The sequence below is a fragment of the Ursus americanus genome, chromosome 8 (assembly GCF_024610735.1).
Source record: "Ursus americanus isolate L20-20 chromosome 8, mUrsAme1.1.p, whole genome shotgun sequence".
Taxonomy (NCBI): Eukaryota; Metazoa; Chordata; class Mammalia; order Carnivora; family Ursidae; genus Ursus; species Ursus americanus.
The window spans coordinates 77,474,096-77,498,966 of NC_142134.1; the positions used below are offsets into that span (position 1 = coordinate 77,474,096).

General features: G+C 41.7%; 1 protein-coding gene and 1 long non-coding RNA gene across 3 annotated transcripts in view; both read right to left on the bottom strand.

Moving 5' to 3' along the window:
* STX18 (syntaxin 18) overlaps positions 1 to 24,871 on the bottom strand; it is a 123,193-nt gene that overhangs the window by 98,050 nt on the left and 272 nt on the right. The window lies entirely within an intron of this gene.
* Positions 4,669 to 24,511, bottom strand: LOC148109610 (uncharacterized). Its single transcript, XR_015725598.1, has 2 exons — positions 17,494 to 24,511; positions 4,669 to 16,825 (listed from the first exon to the last, which is right to left on the bottom strand). It is a non-coding gene; the product is annotated as an uncharacterized LOC148109610 (long non-coding RNA).

The following is a 24,871-nucleotide window of genomic DNA, read 5'->3' on the forward strand; positions in this document are numbered from 1 at the left end:
GCAGAAGGCAGATACCCAACCGGTGAGCCACCCAGGCGTCCCTAACCTTGTTTTTTAAAACCACACTAATTTAAAAAGAAAGTTGTATAGAGATGAATGTTTATATCACTATTTACGTGAACATAGCTGTCATCATTTCATTTATGTGTTCCTATAAAGTGTTGCTGCAAAGATAATGATCTCACATGTACTAAGGAAGTGGCTTTACAAAAATTAAATCTATTACAGATTTGTTATATCTGTATGTAAAATGAACAGCTGCCTCTATTTTATATTTCACATATATTTGGATTTTCTTATAACAATTTGCTAAATGTAAGATATATTTGTATTTGAACTACTAGAAGAAGCTCAGAGTACCACATAAATGCTGTAGAAAATTATTAACAATTTCCGTCCATGCTCTCCATCGAGCTCATACACAAAACCAAGATAATATCAGAATAAGGCATTTGTACTAAAAAACCATGACAGAATGTTAGCGTTGTTACTGTGTGTTTCATACTTTCTTCCTAAGGGTGTATATAAAACTGAGAGCAGCAAGCCAACCGAAATGGTAAAACTGCCAAGGAGGGAAGTCTCTTTAGGTAAATCCATTTGTGAATTTAAACAGGAGTTTCACAAGACCAGTTACCAAAAACTGTGCTTTAATGTCGATTATAAACATGCAACAAGTTCTTAAGAGGGTTTTTGAAAAAAGATATACATGCTATAAATTAATTCGTTCTTCCTTCCTTCCTTCCTCCCTCCCTCCCTTTCTTCCGTAATTTCATTTCCGAAGCCACAGAAAACGTATTTTGAAAGATTACAGCACGTTGAATTTGATGTGTATTATTCTGCACTGAGGCCCGAGTGTAGCCTGGCCCTCGTTCACAACCATTTTGCTCACATACACAGGCACTTTACTTTTTGACATTAATGTTTCAAATAAATTGCAAGCTTAAAATCATGAAACTGACTATAAGAACAAAAGCCTGCAAAGATTTCTCCTAGCCTTCCTCAAAAAAGGCCCTTCCCTTTTTAAACAATTTACATGATGTTTTATGGTCCTTTTAGAAGAGAATTATAGTAAATGGCACTCCAAGTGGGTTGTGTGAACCCACAAACCACTCCTCATAAAAAGTGCTATAATTTTCCAGGACAGGGACAATAAAATATCATACATAAGCCAAAGCTAAATCACGGTGTGACCACAGTAACAAACACATTATTTTCATGAAAATTAAGCATGATAAAGCTAACAGAGAGATGACAAAGAGACAACTTCTGACGATTTTTCTCAATCTACGTAGCACTCACTCGAGCCTTCACAGAATTTTCCTCCATTTCCTCAATAGCTTGAAATACAGGTGCTAATCTAGTGCTCAAGTGTTTATGTGTAATTCATCTGTTTGCAGTGAGATTAAGAAAATAAGTAACTTCAATTGTAGCTCAAAGAACACTTTAAATAAGCCAACCAGCGCACCTAAAATTATTAACATTTTTGTTTCTAATCAAATGTTAAACTTTATGGAAAGTTCTAATGAAATTTTCAGGAGATGCATTTCCAATTTCAGACCACTAGGGACCCATAAGTGCCTTCCATTCCCAAATCAGTAACTTCACAGTTAATCCAGCGAACAGGCTGCAAACAGGAACAGCAGAACCCTCCTCCCTCACAGAACCACACTCCTTATCTGTAGAACAGATGAGAAAGCTGCCCGGAGAAAAAGGGGTGAGCAAGAGATTTTTAGAAGATGAAAGTTGTTCAAATGGTGTCATTCTTCAATCACCATCTACTCGGAAAAACTTCCCATTTTCCCTTTTCCCGTGGTAGAATTATCAAATGTTAAAACTGAAAAAGAATATAAATGCTTTTCCCACCTGGGGGTGGGAGAAATGGTAGTACCACACTGATACAGAAAATAAAGCCTGCCTAATACAATTCACTGTAGCTGATCACAGCAGCTTATTGCTAAATCAGGCATAATACTGAAATTAGGATCGGTAGGCCAAGCCAAAATACCTATAAAAGAATATCATTTACAGAGAGTTATCTTACAATGCAATAATCATGGTAAAATGAAACATTTTCTACTGAAATCTGTTATTATTAATTCTGGTTAAAGAAAACTATTTAAAATATTCACAATACTCCTTTAGAGCAAAACACTGGGAGAGAATTGGAATGAAACAGTATAAAGTCCTGAGACAAGCTGATACAAACCTTAATAGATATACTTTACTGCTTGTTCGATTCCTAGCTACAATGGGTGGCTCTTTCTAGAGTAACAAATTATGCTAAACTTATACAGTACTTTTGCACACAGCTCAAAGTTCCCAGCTCTTTCTAAAAGGTCACCGTTAATTTCCATTCCAAATTTCTAGGACAATATGGCAGTGATTCCAAGAACTGCTAAGGCACTGTACACAGAAATCTGTTCTTCCTTCCACAGCCACACATAATGTAAAATAATAAGAATAAAACAATGACCTAGAGAACAAACAATACACCTGAAATGTGTACTGGTCAAATATTTTTGCTCCTAAATCAAACTTGAGTAGGACACTTAAAAACTATTTACACTATTAGATATAAAGAACAGTCACATTTAAATAAAATGCTATTAAAAATGAATTCATTATTCTTGAGCTTAAATAAAATTATTTACGATAAAATATGTCGTCGTATTTGTTCAGACAGTCCAGTGGGCCTTTGTTTGTGTTTATCGGAAATACCTTCCATATACTGAGACTCCAAATCAGAGCTTCCCAAATGGAATCTGCAGAGAAAAAAAACACTGATTCCAAAAAGAAGACTGTGCAAACAATACATAGTTCCAAGATAAATAAATCTATTCAAACCAACTAAACTGTTCTTCCAGGTTAATCAAAGACTCCTGCCTAGCAAAATCTATCTTTCAGAGAACATGAGACATCCACATGTCAAAGACTTACAATTAAAATGATCTTCAGAATTTAAAATTTTTCATCAGCCCAAATACAACAATGAACAATTTATCTAGTCTTACAAACCGATTTTGAAAAATCTTGGAAGATGGGAAATATATTTCAACTCATCCTACAAAACCCAACCTGACTCCTCCTCCGTTTACCAAAGCCTACCCACCCCACCCCACCGCCTTTACCGGACTCTACGTGATTTGCCTAATATGGCAAAATCCTTATAAGCAAAAAGAATTTACTGAATCTCTTTTTGCTCCATGGCCTGGTTTCCTTTAGGTCCCCTCACTGACATTTCTTTGGCCCCGCAGCATGGGGGTACAGGCCGATCTGCATGGCTGGCTATAGAGATGTCTCATGAAGCCTTTACAATTGACCACACAAACACAATACCACAATGTAGGTCAACTTGTGCACTCAAATACCAACGTGAAATTTATATGGAAGTAAAGTATAGACATAAATCTGAAAGGGTAGAATTCCACCCAATGATCCTAAAATTATTTCAAGGAATCAATCTCCAGGAACGCATCACGAAATCAGAAGAGCCCAGTTAAGCTTTGGGGGGGGGGGCTGAGAAGAAAGAAAGAAAATGAAAGACTTTAGAAGCGGCAGCAAAGGTTTCACCAATCATTATATCATTGAGAGGGCTCAAACTACAGATGAAGTTAGAATACAGAAGATTGTAGAAAGGGCATTTAAAATTATTAACTGATCAAAAATTTGTAGTTGTCATTAAAAAAAAATACAACTTAGCAATTCAGTTCAGAAAGCAGAATATCCCCAGGAACATACACATCTGTTTAATATTACAAGCCAACTGTCAACATCCTAAGTGAAGTTTTAATTTAATATTTTTTCTTTCTTGATGTTTTACCTTTAATCAATGCCTCATGAGAGTATCAGCTTTCTATAAGAAACTGTTAAATATAAAGAAATGTTATTGTAGCATGTTTATAAAATCATAGTTCGAGAACTTTTTATTTTTCCAAAGCCTGACCACAACTTAATTATCTGCAGGACATTCCAGGCTCACAATTGCAAGCTCCAGTTCCCAAGCAATTTTAAACAATATCTACTGTACAGGACAGAGGGTACACAACAGACCGCAACATGGTTATATTTCCAAAAGTCAGCATTAGGCCCTTTAGACATGGTTTTTATTTTCATTAAACAATATTTGTTTCCTCACTAATCATTAAATGGTTTTCATCACTATCGCCTGTTTTCCTTTCACATGCCGGTTGTAAGCATCAGGGTTTGTGTTCATAATAAATAAAAAGGTGACCCACCCAGTTATTTAAAAATGAACACACACGACGTCTGGTTCAACGAGTGTTAGTGATTCGGCAACATACTCACACCCTGAATACCGTTCTATTTTCATCGAGACTCTAAAAAAAACTTGCAGAGAGTAGTAGACTCTGTACATACTCCTTTAAATCAGATTTAAGCTTCATGCCTGCTTATGCTATTGTGGGCACACAGATCTAATCAGTGGTTCAAGACATTTACGTGGGAAAATGGAAGAGGAAGAAGAAAAGACAGCAAGTTCATATTCCTGACCATAATGGAGAGGAGTTGAAAATAGTGCCAATTCCTCCAGATGGATGAGAAAAGCAGCCTGATTAAAAGTAACATGCCAGTAACTGACCAAAATGCGGGGGAGCAACTAACAGAGCACTCCAGAACTTTAGGAATGACTCTGAGGAAGGAAAGTTATTAAAAAAAAAAAAAAAGCAAAAGAGAGAGAAAGTTATATGCTACAAGGTATTAGGAACAATTTAAAAATACGCCATTTGGAAGAAACAAACCTGCGTCAAAGTCAGAGGTAAAATTAATAGCCAATAGAAAAAATAATCCAAAAAATAATCTGGAAAACCGTCAAGAAGTCTGATAATTGCATTACTGCATTGGAACCACCAGAGTTTTCAGGCAAGTATATTATTTAGGTCCAAATGAAGTAGTTTTGGGTTTTGGATTAACTGGCCAGTGGCAGGTGAACTCAGAGATACACAATGCAGGGCATGCATATGTGTTTATTAGTTTCTGTGTTTATTTGTCAAATACTTTAACACATTTCCTATGTGCCAGGCACTTTGAAAATGCTTCACTCTTTCAATCGTCCAAAATTAGGTACCACTCTATTCCCATTACATAGATCAGGAAATGAGGTTAAATAATTTATCTGCAAGTCACCCACCAGTACTACTAGAGCCGAGAGTCCCTGCTCAAAAGCACCATGCCACAAGGCATCCCAGGTGCCATTAACTTTCGCAAGATAAGAAGAGCTCCATTATTGGAGGGACCCACATGCCTAACTTCTCTGACTCCTTCTGCTGATCTCTCAAATGTTGCAAACTGAGGCCCTCTTCTCATCTGAAATTCCCCCTCTGGCAATCTTGCTCCTTCCTGAAGGCCTCAACCTCCACCTATACTCTGATGTCTCCCGTCTACAGCTCTGGCTCTTTCCGGAGGTCCACTTCTGTATTTACAACTGCCAAATGTGTGTCCCTTGCTGTTCGGCAGGCACCTCAAATAACTATAAAACTGAACTCATTTGACTACCCACCCAGTCACCCACAATTAAAACCTCGAAGTAACCTAGAACCACTGACGTTCATCTCCTACATCTAACAAGTTCCAAATCCTGTCAAACAGATCCTGCATCTGTCCTCTGTCTCAATGGTCACCGGCTTGGCTCAGGCCTTCACCATGTCTTGATTAGACCTGAAGGCTGCTCAACAGATCTTCCTCCTTGCTTCTGGTCCTTCTCACATCTGCTGGGTCTGCCAACAGCCAGCAGTAGGATCTTTCTAAAATCCATCCCTGATCACATCAGTACCCTGCTGAAACTTGTTACGGTTCACCGTGGCCTTCAGGATGATGCCCCTTCTTTCCCATTCTAGGGAATATATTTTATCCTTCAAGACTCAGCTCAAGATTTGCCTCTCCTATGAAGCCCTACTCCTTCAGCCCCTCCCAAGTGAAGCGGTCTTCACTTCAACTTCTGTAGCCATACATACTATGATAACAACATTTTTTACAGCATGCTTTAATTATCTGTCTCTAGGTCTGTCTTCTCACTAGACTATGAGTTTCTCCAAGTCAGGGACTTCTCATCATGTTTGTATGCCCAATACCTACTTGTACGCATGACACATGCTAGCTGCTCAATAAACAGTAAGTGAATCAAGATTTCATTCTCAGGGACACCCTCCATTCAAAGTGATATTAATAATCTAGGGCAGAGTGAAAGGGCACAATTTTGAATGCAAAGTACATTTATTGTTGGCCACCCACATCCACAGCTCTTGTCCTCCTGGAAATAACTCCCCAAATTTCCTTTGGAAATAATTCTTCCCCTCCTCTCAGTTGTGTGTACTGGGTGGAAGTGACACTGGTTCGGCTGCAGGGCTGCGTCCTAAGGAAAGGCTGTCCTTTCCCTCTGGAGACAGGGATGCATTTACAAACACTCATACAAGTCAATTCCAGGATTCCAATGGATATCACAAGGGAAAAGCCTCTCTCTTCCTCCACATGGAGTAGTATGGAAAGTAAAGTCTGCAAGTACTACAGCTTTTTGGCTACCATTAAGCAAGAGCTTGGAGGTGCCCCAAGGAGATGCTAACACCGTGAATGGCAGAACAGAGAGAGCGAGAAAAATTAGGCCTTTGGTGACACTGCTATGTCCCCTGGGTCCAGTCACGCCGGAGGTTAAGTCATACCACTAGACCTCTCAGTGATATAAATCAATACATTCCCGTGATCATTTCAGCTAATTTGCATTGGGTTCCCTCTAACTTGTAGCCATAAGGCTGCTGATGCAGTAAGTTAGGGTTTATGGGAAGAAAACAAGCTACACATTTGAAGAAATGCACAGAAAAAGGAGGCAAAACAAAGACAGGGTGAAAGTGAGCTGCAAGTTACACCTGACAGGTGATAAAAACAGTCAACAGGGTGCTCCCGACACAAGGAAGAGAGAGATTCAAGGTGCCCGCCATTCCAGGCAGCACTAACCAGGCCCTTGTAGGGGTAGCCTGTGGGCCACTTATGAAAAGGATAAAGTTTTATAAAGAGCTAGAAAAAGAAATTAAAAAAAACAACAAATGCTTCTTTTTAAAAAGGCCTTTATGAGAAAAAGAAAAGGCTTTGGGATAATTTAATCTGGAGAAAGCAAGTCCTCGAGGCAATTTAACTTGGTGAAGGGTTATTTATAAGGAGGTGACTAAACAGCTGTTCTCCAATTTCACAGGGAAAAGAATTAGAGGAAATTGATTTACATTTCAGCACGAAGCTGAAGCAGGCAAAAGGAAGAAGTGCTGGAGGGAGAACTATTAATGATGAAAAAAGGCTAAATGAAAAGCTGGATTTTTGTGGCTTTTAAAAGATGGAAAATCACCTATGTTGATTAATTTAGTTTTGAGTCAAACTAGTAAACACATATTTGAGAATGCCTTCTATTCATTTACTCACATACCGTGTACTGAATCCCGACTGCGGGCCAGGCACGGTGCTAGGCCTGCGAACACAGAAATGATTAAGAAGTGACTGCCCCATCCAAAGGCTGCAGTGCTGGCTAGCTCGCTACGAGAGCCACAGCGGGAAATACAAAAAAGCATCAAATCAGAGTCCCACCTCTCCTTCTCCACTCCTCACACCCAAAAGTAAGCAATATAGTTGTGAAACAGCACAATAGCACCTGGAAAGTTAAGCAACAATGCAATCATTAAAGGAGAACACAAAAACAGTCACATGAAGGCTGTCACAGCCACAATTCCTTGCTTCATGAGTAATATGGCAGCAAATGCTTTGAATTCAGAAGAAAGAGACTAGTACTGGGGAGAATGTGGCTTTCAAGATGGGGAGAATTTGAGTAAACGAAGGGGAGCAAGCCATCCACGCAAGAGAAAGAGCAGGAGCCAAACAAGGAGACAAGACAGCACAGGAGGCTGTAAATGGAGTAGGTTGGTTAAAGCTGGTGGGATGATCGAGGAAGCATCGGGTGTAAAAATGGAAAAGTGGGTAGTACTAGTTTTATAAGGGCCCTTGGACGCAGGCCAAATAACTGGGAATTCATTGTGTGGGGAATGAGCAGCACTGAATGCTTCTGAGCAAAGTAACATGATGAAAGCAGCATTTTCAGCCCAGTGGCTTGGCTCCAAAGATACGGATGCATCACAGCTCAGGCACAAGATGGTGAGGGTCTGAACCCACGTGGTTGCGGTGGAATGGACAAGAAAGAGGAAGCCGAGGCATCTACTTACTCAATTCATTTCACAAATACGTGTGGAACTTCGCACGGTGCTCTCTGCTTGATGGGGAATGCGACACAGTCCCTGTCCTCTCGGGCTTGAGAATTAACAGGGGGGGGAGGCCAGGGAAAGGGAGACTGACGGACACCCCTGCAAAGATGGCGCTCAGTGTGGATGAGCATCTGGTAGGCTCTCATTCCGAGAATGTTATTTACACAAGCTGGAACAACAACAAAATGCCAAAATATAAACAGAAAAACCAATCCTCCCAAAATATCACTTCATGTGTATCATGGGAGATACTGATTTTTATTGCCAGTTTGAGTCATGGAAAAGTATAGAAGCAAATATGCCCATACTGACTGAGCTGTACCAAGTAATGAAAATAAAAGTTTTTTTTAAAAAGAGAGGAGGTCTTTTTTAGGACTGAAATGTTTCCAGATTTCATCTTTTGACATAACTGAGATATATTCACAGATTTCCCACTTACCCACAGATAGGTATTTAGAAGCTTTCAGAAAATTCATCACCTCTCCTTGATATCTCTTTTTTTTCTTCCTTCCCTTAATTTAATTTTGATTTAACTTCCTCTTGTCACTGCTTGCTTACAAATCACAGCCTCTATGTCTGGAGTCAATTAGGGCTATAAAGTACCCCACCACACCTTCATCTGGGGACCCATTTATATATATTTTCTTATTTCAAGAGGTAGAGCTAAGAGCCTGTAACACCAAAAGTTTCCAATCAACCATCACATTCTATTCTTTGGAAATGTATGCTTCTCTCTACAGCTAAGAAGGCGACATCAAACTACATATTTTGCAAGAATACTTCCTTTCCACCTGTATAAAGATGAATTGTGCTTTGGGAATTCATTTGCAAAAACTGGGCTGAGTGTGTGTAATACATGCTTAATAGCAATAACATTAAAAAATCTTTCTACCATTTAAAATTAAATGTAATTTCCTTATTACTTTAATGGAATCCCTTGGAGTTAAAGTATTTAACTAGTCGCTTTCACATCAAGTATTCATTATATAATTCCCTTTAAATATTAGGTATATTAGGTATGTAAACTGTCCACTGACAGAGTAAAAACACACATTTCCACTGAAACAGAAACAGGAGAAGGACAAGGCAGCTTGATTCAGAATCTGATAATGGGTTACAGATTCTCTTCCAGTTCAGATTTATAGTCAAAATGCCATAAGAGCCATTTACCACCTCTAACCTTTCAGGTCATATTTGGAAGAGAAGTATGAACTGCCACATCACTAAGAGAAAATCTGTCTGAGGCTAAAATTCTTGGCTTTTCCCTTTTACAGTATTGAGCTACAAAGGGGGAGAGAGAGAAATAGATCTCCTATGAAAACCGCCTTAAATAAAAAGGTAGAGATGAATTGTATAAGGTCTATCCATGGGAAGGAATTCCTTTGTCATTGCCTTTCAGGGTCAGCTCTGCGTGGGGCTGCAATGCAATCCTGTGTATTGCTGGCTGGTACCAGCCTACTGACTAACCCCATCCTACCCCAGAGGACACCTGACAGACACAAGGCAAAAATCCTAGGGTGGGCAGACATCCCAAGTCATGGATTATGGATGCAAAGCCTCTACCACACTCCCAAACCAACCCCTCTCCCTTCCAGCCCTCCAATCTCCTGTTGGACCTCCTACTGGCTGAACCCAGTCAGAAGCCAGATAACAAGGAAACCCAGGCAAGCACTCCAGAAAAATCAGCCTCCTGAGGCAAGAACAGAGTGGAAAGAGAATGGATCTGGAGGGGCCAAAGGAAAATATAAGGCACACTCCATTACCTATTTCTCACACGCTTTCCATTACACTGAGCTCTCCTCTGTATATTTTACCATCCTGTGCTTTCCCACCTTGGAGTCTTTGTCTCGTGTTCCTGTCTTACTTCTCTTTCTCCATTTCCACATGTGGAAAATCTACATGATTTTCATGTAGATTCCACATGAGGCCCACCTAAATGTTACCTCTTCCACGAAGTCTCCCCTCAACCTTATCCAGAAGTAGTAACCTCTTAACCTCTCAATTCTTGAAGTTCCTCTACTGAAGATGTCTGTCGTTATGAATATGTCTTATACTTATTAGTTTACTTATCACCCAAGTATTTTATGTATCTATTTATTTACTATAAGTTTCCCATTAGAATACGGGGGCTCCTGGGTGTCTCAGGCAGTTAAGCATCCAACTCTTGATTTCAGCTCAGATCATGATCTCAAGGTCGTGAGACGGAGTCCCACATCGGACTCCACACTCAGTGTGGAGTCTGCTTGGCATTCTCTTGGCAACCATGTGGGTTCAGACCCTCACCCTCTTGAGCCTGAGCTGTGATGCAGCCTCTGCCCTTTGCCCCATGAATGCTCTCAGTCTCTCATAAATAAATAAATCTTAAAAAAAAAACTTAAAAAAAAAAAAAGAATATAACTTCCATAAAAGCAGAGATTCTGTCCTAAGTCTGCTCCATCCCCAGGGCCAGAAACAGTGCACAGCCTATACTGGATGCTCAATAAATATTTATTGGTTGAATGAATGAATGCCCCCTTCTAGAGTGTAAACATTTGACGGCCAAATGAAGGTCTCTCTCATCTATCCTAAACAGCAATCTCAATGCCTTCCTTCCTTCCAGATACGCAACCAATAGAAGCTGGTAATAAAGCAGTTGCCGTTGAATGAGCATCTATAACGTACCAGCTACAGTGCCAACAGCTCCACTTACAGTACCTCATTCACTCCTTACAATAACCCTAAAAGGAGGTGTGGCAGAACTGTGTCTTCAGGATCGAGGCCCTCATTCCCCCAACTTCCAGAACTGCCTGCCGATGGCTCCCAGCTAAGTCTGTCTAAGGAACCGCCCTCGGCAGAGGCAAGCTGCTTCACCCAACGTTAGGGTACTTCCCTGGGGGAAGCCTGCATCCAACGGCTGACCGCCACAGCAGTTTCAAAGGCCTGACCCCTTGCCTCACCTGCTAATTCTGAAAAGTCATCTCAGCTCTGCAGTTCTCCACGGGACTGACTATTGAGTGAATAAACAAAATAACAAACTAGTGCCCCAGACGAAAAAACAGAATTAACACTTTGTCAAATATCTATAATGTAAAAACTGGGTCTCCTTCCTTCTCAGTGATTTTTACTAACTAAAACCATAAACTTTTCCCCCTTTTCCTCAAAAACCGACCACAACACTGCCTGTAAGAAATGTATGTCACTGGGTAATTGTCAATTAAAAAAAAAAAAAAGTTTGGTTTGGAGGCGGCTGTATTGTCCCCTACAAGCAAGTCAGGAACTTTTAAATACATAAGACTTACGTACCAAAATATGCTCCCGAAAATAGCAGATGATAGGACAACCTGCCAAGGAGAAAACCACCAGTGATCTGGCCTGTGGAATGCCAAGACCTGGGACGGCACTCACCACGTGCACGGCCGCGCACTCAGTCCTGGCGACCCAGGGCACACTCATCATCCTCACACCGTCCTGGGCAGCTCCCTGAACCTTCTGAACCTCGGTTTCTTCATGAGGAAAGGAACCTGACCGGTAAGGACAGTCAACTAAATGAGAATGCTTTTAGCACAGTGCCAGGGAGAATAGGTGCTCAGCAAGTGGTAGCTATTACTCTCGCTGATGAGTTTTCAGAATGACAACCAGAAAGGTAAAACACCCACACAACATTTGTGGATGATTTTCTCGTAGAGCTTCAGAAAGTCTGAATTGAAAATCCAGCTGACTTACTGGAAAATTACTCCCTTTACCAAAGGTTTTACCGCAGACTTCCTTTAAATAGGGCCCCTCCCTTGGGCATTTAATATACAATCAGATACTGCTTACTCATGACACTTTTCTCATCAAAAGATATTAATTCTTCTCCATATCCTACCACAGCAAAGAAAAACTCCCGTGCTGGGAGGCTTACTTTTTCTGTTTTGCTTTTCATTTCAAAAGTAATACGTGCTCATTAAAGAAATTCAGGATGATAGAAGCAGAAAAAGCGATCACCCTGAGTCCCCTCTCCCAGAAACAGCCATGGTTATTAACCTTCGGTGTATTCCCTTCTGATCACTATTTCCATGCCTAGAGTTTTTTGTTTTTTTCCGTACACATAATTCTGTCTTGTTTAAAGATTTATTTATTTATTTTAGGAGGGGCAGAGGGAGAGGGAGACTCCCTGCTGGTGGGGAGCCCAATGCGGGGCTTGATCTCAGGATGCTGAGATCATGACCTGAGCCAAAATCTAGAGTCAGACACTTAACCGACAGTCACCCAGGCGCCCCTCGTATACATAGTTTTAATTATATCTGGTTTTGGTAGTAACTTTTTTAACCTAACAGGATAATATAAGTAATTTTTCTCATGCCATGACTTCCTCTTCAGTGTGCCATGTTTCCCTAATAATTTTTCTGTACTTGGGAATATTGCCACACGTCTCTTTATGAAGTAACTGTGAGAGCTGCCACCCAATCATCATCACAATCACTGCCGCTATTATTACTAAAACTGCTGTTCATTTTTAAACTCGAAGACCTCCTACTTCTAGAAGACAGAATGTTCATACTCATTTTTATTTTCTTCAGTATTGCCTTGACAATGAAATCTTTAGTTCATCTAGAAATATATTTTAATGTATATACAGTAAGATATGAACAAAACAGAACTTTTTTTTTCAAAGGGCTAACCAATTATCCCCCAAATCATCACTGAATAAACCGTCTTTTTCTTCCTGATTTACAATACCTCTTTTCTCAAGATAAAGGTTACACACACACCTGGCCTTATACGCTTCACTGATCAATCCATATACAAATATATTATTTTTGTCTTTAAAATGCTTTAATATCAGGCAAACTAGTATCCCCGCCCCAACACGCACACTCTTCCACTCTTCAACAATTATTCTCATGCATCTTTTTCTAGGTGAATTTCAGAACCACTTTCAGGTTCCTCTCAAAAGAGTTCTGTTGCAATTTTGATGAAAGCTGCACTAAACCTACAAATTAATTTAGGAATAGTTGATGTCTTTACAACACTCTTCCTTCCCTTGCGGTACACAATATGTGTTTCTAATATTCAAGTCTTCTGTAACCCTCTACAAAATTCTGAAGTTTTCTTCAAATGGGACATTATTTCCATTTCTCATTAAGGTTATTTCTAGAAATGCTTTTTTGTTACTACTATAAATGCTTTCATTGAATTTTAAGTGGTTATTAATTAGATATAGGACGACCACTGATTTATGTGCATTTATGCTGCACAAGAGCTCTGGGGGCCTCTAGGGTAGGGCCATAAAGTACCTCCCCCAATTTAATTCACACTGCCCACAGAGAAGCACCACTGGCTCAATCAGCCAGTTTCCTGTCACTGACACACTCCAGGCTCACGCCCACCATCTACTCAATTTCACTTGCTTGCTTCAAGGCTCTGCTCCAACTTAAAAGTTTTTTTATAAAGATTTTATTTATTTATTTGACAGAGAGAGACAGCCAGCGAGAGAGGGAACCCAAGCAGGGGGAGTGGGAGAGGAAGAAGCAGGCCCCCAGCGGAGAAGCCTGATGCGGGGCTCGATCCCAGAACGCCGGGATCACGCCCTGAGCTGAAGGCAGATGCTTAACGACTGAGCCACCCAGGCGCCCCAAAAGATTTCTGACTATTCTACCCCTATTACCTACCCCTTTCTATACTCTTCCAGCACTGATATGAAGTTCTAATACATTTAACCCTTAAAAAAAATTAGGGATAATTTCCCTTTTATTAATATTAGAACATCAATTTTTTTATATTTGAGAAAAGATTAAACAGAAAACAAGTGAAATTATAGATTTTTTTTACCTTTTTAAGAGATTATAAACTTGAAACAATTTTGGTGAAAATGTATTATTGTTTAAAATTGTGATAAACTGAAAGCAGCCCAAATATCTTTCAGTAGCGGTTCCAGTAAATAAGTTATGTGAAACGACTTATTTATCTATTTATTTAGAGAGAAGGGGGGAGAGGGAGAGAGAGACTCCTAAGCAGGCTCCACATCCAGCACAGCCCGAGGTGGGGCTCCCACCTCACGACCCTGAGATCATGACCTGAGCCAAAACCCAGAGTTAAGATGCTTAACCGACTGAGCCACGCAGGCGCACCTGTGTGAAACTATTTTTAATGACTATACAGCCAGATAAATTGGTGACACAGAACAGCCAGATAAATTTCTATATTGACATGGAAAAATTTTCACAATACACTGTTAAGAAAAAAAAGCAATAATAGAAAAAAAGAGGGGCTACTTAACAGCAGTATAGAAAAATTCTTTTGTTTATAGGAAAAACATCTAGAAGCTATGTGCCAAGATTGTAGTAGGGGCTATCTCTGGCCAGTGGTACTATCTGTGAACTTTATTTTCTTCTTTATTCTGTTTAATGAGCACTTACTACTTTTATAGTCAGATTTTAAAATAATTTAGTGAACTTCAAAAACATATCCCGCTGATAACAGTCCATTATAAGAGTATGGAATCACTATTAAATCAAATGCATTTGTAGAAAGAAACCTACCAAATGCCACCTTTGAAAAACAAATTCATTTTCTCATCTATGTGAAAAATTATGAGTACACAGGAACTCAAGGAGAAAGTAACACAAGACACTGAGCAGTCATCACTGCAAAAAGCATTTTTAAGATATGTCCTGGGACTTTCAGAAAGAAGAGTACTGAATTCTGGAACCACTTCAGGTGGTTCCTGTTCAAAAGGTCCTTAAGGATTATCTAGCCAAAGACCCTCATTAAACAACAAGAAAAAATGAGAAACAAACCAAAACCAAAAAAAAGTTAGGTGAGTTTTTTAAGATCACACAGTTAATTAATGACAAAGTCCAAAAGTATTTATAATTCAAAACCTATGCTTTTTAATTCCTTTCTCAATTCCGGAGTCCAGATATGCTGCAGTCTGTCACTTCTATTTAGATTATAAAATGCAAATGTTCATTTACCAGGATTTTCTTATCATCCATCTAAGAGTGAACAGGAATGTGTACAATGGTTTGAAATGGAAAGATTCGCTCTCTTGGTTAAGTATACCTTATGTGCTGCAACACAGACTTTAGACAAATAGCCATCCACTGGATTGTGACAAAGAGGAGCTAGCAAACTCTAGTATTTACACACTTTGAGAACCTGAAAGTCAGGAAGAGAAAGGTGCAGCTGAATTTAAAATTATAACTATGCTGCAAGCTTTTCATATCTGAGTTAATAGTAGTTCATTCAACACATCATCCTTGCATTCCTCTGGTTTACTCACTTTCTTTTAGACGGGTTCTGAAGAGGCCTCTTTTAAAGTCAATTTTCAACCTAGTAGGTCATAAACACAGTAAGTTGTCTATATACAAGACGTAATTAACCATTGTAGACTTCACGGATACTTTGCCCACCAGAGGGAGCCCACATGGATTTCCATGTAACAAGAAACCTCAAACATCAAGTTTGTATGAATTCTATTATTAGAATCATATTATTCATAGTATTAATACTGTAAAATCACTTAATAATATTGTATTTCTATTCTCCCCAAAAGATAAAAGTTAAATGAGATCAGGTACATAAAGTCCTTACCAGAGTTCCTAACCTATAGCAGAAGCCCCAAAATGATTGATTTTCCAAAATTTGTATCCTCTTGAGTACTAATTACACTGCTCAAAATAAATGAACTTTTATATAAGTTGATGTGAGTTTGATTGATATCTGTCCCAATAGATGGTTCTACCCTCAATATGTTGACAAATCTGGTTCTCAAGCCCAAGGGACAGCCAGACCCTGAACTAGAAGAATTCATTAAAAATGTCATCCTCAGGGGACCCGTTTCAGCAGCCCTGTCCTAGTAGGTGATACACTGAACTCTGGTGACCTGCCAACTAGAAACTGAGGAAAGAGAGAACTGTTCGACCCATTCTAGATGCTTCCCGGCATGAAGAAGAAAACCAACTGACTACCCCTGAGCACCATGCCTCTGTAGTATGTGATACAATCATTACTACCAAGACGAGTCTCTTTCAAGACTGAAGACAGCACAACTGAGAGGAACAGAACTCTGCACAAGAACCTGGCATCGAAAGGAGCCCCACTGAGTCTCTATCCCCATCTGCAATCCAGTGAGCCTGACTCGCTTTTTTCCACTTCTCCCCATCACAAGGCCCAGGCCAGAGTGTGCTGGATGTGAGGCCCACTGCACATCTCCATACACTTAGCTGGGCATATGTCCCAGGTGCCTATTTTGTAGACTCAATGGTCTCCAAGATAGAAATATGACAAAGTGGGAGGACCCCACTGGGTTCCAGTTACGCTCTCCAATTCAGGTTTACCAGAAAGCACTGCCACTGGGGACTTATCCACCACTTGCTGTCTTTTTTTTCTTTTTTTTTTTTAAGATTTGAGAGAGAAAGCAAGCTCGAGTGGTGGGAGGAGCGGAGGGAGAGGGCTGACATGGGGCTCAATCCCACGACCCATGATATCATGACCAGAGCCAAAATCAAGAGTTGGATACTTAACCGACTGAGCCACCCAGGCGCCCCCACCACTTGCTGCTGTCTTCATAAAACTCCAATGTCCATCAGGCTCCTTGGATGTGTTCTCTACTGTTTAGAACCAAAAGAAGAAGGCATGAGTAACTGGCATTCTACTCTAACTTCGAAAAAAAATTTATTGAGATATCTATTACCATTTAACTTTCCAACCAGGAAGCTGGGAATTATTCTACTTCTTCCTCTTTCTAACCCCACTCATTACTGCCTCCTGCATATCTACTACATCCATCCACGCCTGTCCAACCCTACTGCCACCAGTTGACCACTCTGTCCTGAATGCCTGCAACAGCCTCCGAGTTAGCTCTTCTAGGTCAGTCTTGTCACACTCCAAACCCACCCTCAAAATTGCTGATTATTGTAAAACACAAATATGATCCTTTCGTGCCTCTGTTTGCATAGCTCAGAGCACAAAGTCCAAACTCTGTAGCACTGCCGACGAGGATCTCACCCAAGGGGTGGCCAACTTTCCCTCTACAGGACAGAGAGAAAACATTTTAGGCCTTCAGGCCCCTACAGACTACAGCTCTGCCACTACAGCATGAAAGCACCGTACAGCCCATATGTACGCAGATGGAGGCGGTCACATTTCAATAACACCTCGTTTTCAGCCTTGGTCCCTGGACCAAACTGGCCCACCTGCTCTATGCAGTCTAGTAAAGCCTCATCTTGCTGCCACTCTGACCCTCCCCCGGGCCTCGTCCAGAAGAGGGCTTACCCACCCCAGTCCTGCCTCGGCTCCCGCCACCGCCTGCTGTCGTGCATCGGTGCCTCTGCTCATACTCCTCCTTCTGCCAGGCACGTGACTTATCACCTCTCCCTTGTCTGGTGAAACAGCTCTTCTCCTTCAAAGTCCAGGTCGATCTCCCATTGACTCCCCTCAAGGAGATTTATTTATCCTTTATCTGTATTTCCAAAGCATAGATCTCATAGCTTTGTGTCCTCACAATGCCTAAAACATATTGGTTATTCAATTGGTTATTACAGGATGATGGAGCAAATGAATTACTAAATAAATAGAATTTCAAAAGTTGCAGTCTTCATAAGTTCTGGGAAAAACTCAGAAGTGCAACCCACACAGAGGGCTATTAATACCATGAAAGTCTCCAGCACGGAGTTCTGCTTATGCTCCGCAGTTAATATGATCCATAAAAGCGCAGTATCATGAAGCAAAAAGAGGCCTTGGAGTACATTAACACAGTGGTGTTTGACCTGTGTGTCTGAGTCCTATGTGTGATTCCCAAGGGGCTCCTTAAGGTGAAGGGGTAAGGGTGGCAGAGGGACAGTCTGGCTAAAGAATCCTTTCTTCCTAGCCCCCTCCCTCCAGCCTTAGCCAAAGTTGCTCCTTATTTCATTTGCAATAAGGTTTCTGTTTTAAAAAAGAAAAAAAAATCTATGTGAGTCAACAAAGTCACGCTCTGTTTGCAGCCTCCATCCTAAACCTGCCTTGTTTCCTGATCTATTCCTGTCCTGTGTGGCCCCATGTCCAGCTTCTCACTGACCCCTGGCACCTGCTGCCTGATACTGCTTCTTAGAAGCATGTTCCCTTGACTGAAATCCCCAGTTTAGTAAGTATTACACTCAATCCTTGGAATAAAGTCTACTTCCAGCTATTCTGGATAATAATCCAGGTGGTCTCTCCCAGCTCAACTTCTGGGTCCCTACACTGGCACACAAGGTCAACCATGTGATTTCAAAGGACTCAAGGAGGACCTGGGGAGTCAATGCTGAGAGGGTTACAGCTGTCACTCATTCAGCTGTCAACTCAAAAGCTGTTGTGCTGTTTATGCTGCTTCTCCACCAGAGTGTAAACTTCTTGAGGTAGGAACTGACTCTTAATGATATAATAAAAGATACTATTTAATGTTTACTCCAGATACTGGAGTAAGTGTAAATGTATATTGTGTAATATTCAGGAATCATATAAGGATCACATATTTCTAGGATTGGAAATCCTGGAAATCCTTGCACAGAGATAACTAGCTCCAAAACTGAAAGCAGAGAGACAAGAAACACTGACTACCTGGGTCCCTGCTCTGTCTAGAACCTATGGATTCAGTGGTAGACAATACAAAGTCTTTGTCCTCACAAAGCATGAATTCCAGGGGACACACATAAGAAACGGATACTTGATAGGTCAGATAATGAAAAGAATAAAGCAGGGTGAGGGACAGGAAAAGGCTGTTACTTTATACAGGGCAGTCAAGGGCAGTCAAGACCTGAAGATCAATCTACATGGAATCTGGGAGAGAAGCGTCCCATGTAGAGGGAATGACACACACAAAGTTCCTAAGGTAGGAACCTATCTGTTCGTGGGAGAAAAGCAAAGGGCTTTTTCCTTTCTACAGGAACTCTGAATTTTAGCCAGAAACTCAGGATAATCAGTTCTTTAAAAACTCAAAATAAATAAAAGACATCCAGCTTTCAGAAAAGCAATGTGTCATAAACAAAGAAAACTTCATCTGCGAGACTTATCTGAAAGTAGAACTGCCAGAGCCCAGGGTCACTATCACGTGGCAGGGACAAGAAATCCCCGCAGTTACACAGTCTAAGAGCTCAATATCACCAGAGTGGACAATGAGGCCCAGACAGACTCTGCGGTCTGCCTGCTTCGTGACAGACCTTGCACTACCGCACAGGTCTCCTGATGGTCTGTTCAGAGCTGCTCATTGGCTCCTGCTGCCCTGAGCCCAGCCTGGCTGCTCAGAGCATCCCGGTTTCCCACGTGGTGCTCTCCCTGGCCTCTGCAACCTTTATAAAGCAGTAAGATAACAAAGAGCTGACAGCGGAAGGCATCTTCACACAGACTCCCACACAGAAAGCCTGCCTCTACAACCTTGCACGATTCTGGTTTTCCCTTCCCCACAAAGCTGAAGACAACCACGCAGCTGAGGGGAAGGCAGGTCAGGCACTGTGCCAGGCGCTGTGAGGAACATTTCAGTTGGTATTGCCTGCCTGCCCTTACTGCCTACTCCTCCACAGCGCACTCCCTTCTCCAAGGTTCTAGAGAGGTGATAATCATAGTATCCAACCCACCTTTGGCCACATGTTGGGGTGGACATAGGACTTGGCCATAGGAAGAACCTTATCCCCCTAAGGCCATAATGAGGGCTCAGGATCCAAGCAGAACCAACTGGAGTTCTTTCCTGGGTTTTATGGATAAGAGCTGGAGAAGGAAGTTCTATCCCCTGTGTTTCCCAGTTACATGAGCCAAGACTGTCCCATTTTGCTCAGGTTAGTTTATATTAGGTTACTGTTACTTGCAACCCAAAGAATTCACATGTGCAGGCACATGCACACCTTTTCTCATTTCATCTGCATAGCAATCTTTTAAGGTTGCTATTACTCACTCTATTGTAGAAGGGAGAAAACTGAGGTTAAGTAACTTGCCCAAGTCCATACAGTAAGTATGGGGCATTCAAATTCATATAGTAAAAGGCATTCAAACTCAGGTCCTTCTGCTCTAAATTCTGGGTTTAGAGCAGAATCCAGTTATGAATTCCATATTCACTCAAGAGGAACTCACTGCCATTCCAAAGCCGAAGAATCTCTGGTTTAAAAGGTATGAGGATGTAGTGTGCGAAATAAACAGCATTAAACTAGGGTCAAAGGACCTGGCTTCTCCCTCTGGCTCAGTCCTATGACTCAGCTATTAAGACTCTGAGCAAGTCATTTCACTTACCTGGGTGTTTATTTTCCCACCAACAAAATGAGAAGCCTGAAAAACATGAACTCAGATCCTTTTAAGTATTAAACAAAAAAAATCCATGGTTCTGCTTTAAGCATACAGATTCTGTTTTTACTCTGTCGGGCAGGATGTCAAGCAGATTTCAACTTGACTGCCAGGCCCAATAAATGGCTGCCTAGGCCACAATACCACAAAGGATCCTGAGCCGTAAGATCTACTAGGAAATTAGCACTGGCTTCCATGTCACCGGGAGGAAGAGAGAGGAACAGCTGCATTTGTCATTGCTGATAAAGTGTCTCACCTTCCCAGAGGAATGCTGCAGTCTGCACTACCGATGCTACTAGAAACTGCCTAGGATTTTCACGGATTCCTTTGCATACCTCCCTGGTTCCTCTCTACAAGAAAGGAAGGAAAGTACAGGAAAGCTAAAAGCTTGGGGAATATAGCCGGGAGCCACTGATGAAAATGTCTGAATGGCCTACAGGGGGTGAAGGTAGTGGGTGAAGGGGAACAGTAACAATCAGTGTAGTTTTCTGATACATTGTCTCAGAAGATGCTGATAATTAGCCTAGGAGTTCAGTAAGGTATGATCACGCCCATGTAACAGAAGTGGAAAATGAGACTCAAGCCCCAGTCACCCACTTCTAAGTAGCAGAGCCCAGATCTGAATCCACATCTTCTATATCCGAGTCCCCGTGCATTGTCCATTCCCACGGTCCCCATTCACCTCACAGTCTAAATGAGTTAACTAATCCAGTTCCAACTACAAAGTGGCATACTTGTCATTGTTTGGAGTTTTTCGGATACAGTAAGTTCCTCAACTCAAGATAGGAAACGTCGTTACTGTCTGTTTGTAATTTAATGGGTACACATGCATTGAATATATAGGAATTCAACAAAATTGAGTGTAAAAGTTAAATATTTAAAGGAATGATACTGAAGAAACTGGCCTATGGGGGAAATTTAAAAATCAACAGTTTTATTAATCTTAATAAAACCTCTACAACAATTCAGTGAGATGGAAAACTGATTATCAGGAATAAGCTTTGTCCAAACTGAGGAATGAGAACTGAATCAAGTAACTTGCATCCTAGAAATGACAGTGAGCCCCTCGAGGAAGACATTCAACCAAAGGCATTACTATAACCTGATACATTTCCTTAGGTCTGACGACCAGAGCTAACCCCTAACCAGACTATGCGCTCCTAGTACTCGCCAGACTTTTATGTGTAAGGGATCCAGGCCAAACAAAACAACAGCCAGCCTGCTCACGCATGTGACTATGGCAAGAGCACAGGACACCCCTCACCAGCTCTATCCTACAGTTTCGGGGTGGGGGGTGTGGAGGGAAATGGTTGCAAGAACAGGAGATAATACACAAAGCAACTACAGCATAAAATCAAAATTCCTCAAAAGAATGCATGTTTTCCCTATGTCAGGAGGGGCAGTAGTCCTGAACAATGCGGCCTATGTCCCTACTTCACAGACTCGCCAAGGCTTAGCACCTAACCCCATCATCAAATATCAGAATTGGATTTTTCAACAGCATGCAATCCAACCCTCTAAGTCGCAAAGTTCTTCTCAAACATCTCTGACAAGCAGTCATCCCTCTGTTTAATTGCCTCCAGGCACAGGAAATTCAGCACCCAGGGTCCTGTTACTGCCCCTGAGGCTCATTTTTCAAAAGCCTAAAGCATATTCTTATTACTCAGGGAAAGGCCTAAGGCCTAAACCTCCGTAAGGCTTGCCATCCCAGCTCTGCCTCTAGTCGTAGAAAAATGATGAGGGAACAGAAGGCAAGCTGAGGACAAAGCAGAAACTGACACCCCGCACCCCCCCCCCCACCATGGGATGTATGTGACGTTCCTCAGGCACCCCTGGCTGCCCTAAAGGACAAAGAAATAGTTAACCTGTAGATACCACAATCCTGCAAGACTTAAGTCTCCCTCAGTTTACAAATGTCTTAGCAGTTTACAAGAACGAAGCATTTCTACCAATAACCTAGCTTCTGGAAGAGAATGTAGATACAATTAAATGTCTTTATAATCTGCAGCCTCCAGGAAGTCCCCAACCGTCTTCATGTTAACGCCTTGCAAGAGGGAAAAACCACCTTAACTTGACAATGGCAAGGCCTCCGGTATCCTGTCAATCTTCTTTAACACATGAAAGTATTTTCTCAACCTCCCTTTTTCCTTACCTCCCCCAGCCCCATAGTATGTAATCAGCCGCTCCTCACAACCCGGGGCAGCAGCTCTTTCTGCCCTTGGGTCCGGTCCCCGTGCTTTAATAAACCACCAATTTTGCACCAAAGACGCCTCAAGAATTCTTTCTTGGTCGTCGGCTCCGGACCCCACCCCACTGAACCTCACCTATATTCCACAACCTCATCATCTACCACTTGCATATCCCCTACTCCGGAATAGGATCCGAAATTAGCACAGTGCTCATAAATCAGTGATTGCAGAGTTAGAAAGGGACCTCCCAAAACCAAAACTGTGATCTCACATACCACAATTCCACAGGAGGAACCTCAGGAAAAGCCTGGGCTGACCTGGGGGGAGGGGAAGGGAGAACGTCCTACTTTCCTTTCCTCTCATTTCAACCTGAGAAGCTCCTCCTTCGATCCGCTATAAATAGGGGATCAATGCAGTTTAAAAGTCTTCTGCTGTTTGAAGGGGGGGGGGAGGGAACATTTACAGGTAAATAAACTAAGGCCATAAAACTTGCTTAATAACCTCACACAGCTAATAGTTGCAGGGTTAAGACCACAACCCGGTCTCTTGGCTCCTTCTCTAGTGCTCTCTCTAGTACTTAACATTGGTCGGCCAGCAGAGCAAAGTTCCCGCATTCCGGCTGCACTCAAATGCTCATCAAAACAATTCAGTAACATTGCAAAGTGGCTCATCATTATTTGCAGTAATTCAGACAATATAATCAATTCCTAAAAAAAAAAAAAAAAACCCTGAAATATCATTACTAATTTGTTTGCAATTACATGCATTGAGTACACATATATTGAGCATAAAAGTTACCTATCTCCACACCTTTGTGTATACTCTTCTCTTAGCCTGAGATACCTTTCTCTACCCTCTCTGCACTGGAATGAAGTACCCCTCTTTTAAGATTTGTTTCAGGCATCACTGCCACTAAAAGGCCTTTCTTGGCCCTCACGTAAAACTGACCACATTCCCCTTTGTACCCTACACACTATCCAGGCGGCTGTAAGGCACTTGTGTTACTGTCTCCCCCACCATTCCTTTTAAATTGTTCTTCTAACAAGGTGCTCCACAGAAGGCAGGTGCTTAAGAGATGTTTATTGAGGGACTGAGTGTCTTCACCTGGTCCAATCCCATTTCTGGTCCTCACATACCCTCTGCAAACTGCCACACATTAATTCGTGCATACATATATTCACTGAAAACTATCTGAATGCCTACAAAGTACCAGGCATTGGACTGCATGCCAAAGAGAAGGGGATTTACCATGAAATTAATGAAGTTTAAGTTTCAGGGCCCCTCACTTGCCACTTCCAAAGCTCCGAAACTCTTCCTGTGATTTTGTATTTTTATATCTTAAAGAGGACAGAACTGTATAAGCTTCAAGCTCCACAAATCCTAGATCTACCCTTGGGGCCAAGAATACAAAAGTGAACAAGACAAACATTCTCTCTCCACTTAGTTTTCTGTTCAGTGGAGAAGACACACAACCATATGTTCATTCATTCATTCATTCATTCATTCAAAAAACATTTACTGGGCAGTGCTATGAGTCGGGCATTGGGGTTCTGAGGTGACACCAGCACTGTTCCTTTCCTCAAGGAGAAGTTCCCTGCTCTCTTGAACGAAAGCCTACTGTGTTCAGGGAACGGAAAGCAATTTAGATGACTAACACACATGTTTGTGAAAGATTACCCCAAACCACCCAAGATCTACGGATCCCCAGCATGAGCCCTGAACCTATAGCAGGAGGCAAGCGGAAGGGAGAGGTCAGGTGAATACGATCTTTGATCTCACTGAGCCGGGAAGGGGCGAGGCGGAGGGAGACAAAACAAGTAAACAGAAGACGCAAATACACTGGGGTCAGTGCTGAGATAGAAAAGCAAAGGCCTGTGGGGAAGTTTCCCCGACGTTCAAGTCTGCAGTGACGGCGACCTCAATACCTCGATAAGCAGCCCACGAACTCTGCGGACAAGAGACTCTCGAGTTCCCCCAAAGGTATTCCCATTCCCCGAAATAAGGCTGTTCCTTTGCCAAGACAGTTGGCGGCTGTCTGGGACCAACTCTCCTGTCCCCACTTCCGACCACTTTCTCCTCCAAGCTGTTCCTTCACACAGTGAATACCGGACAGGGGCAGGTTCGGGGTCTGGGGTCCACATCGCGGATCCGCCCCCCTCGCCCGCCGTTTCCATAGCA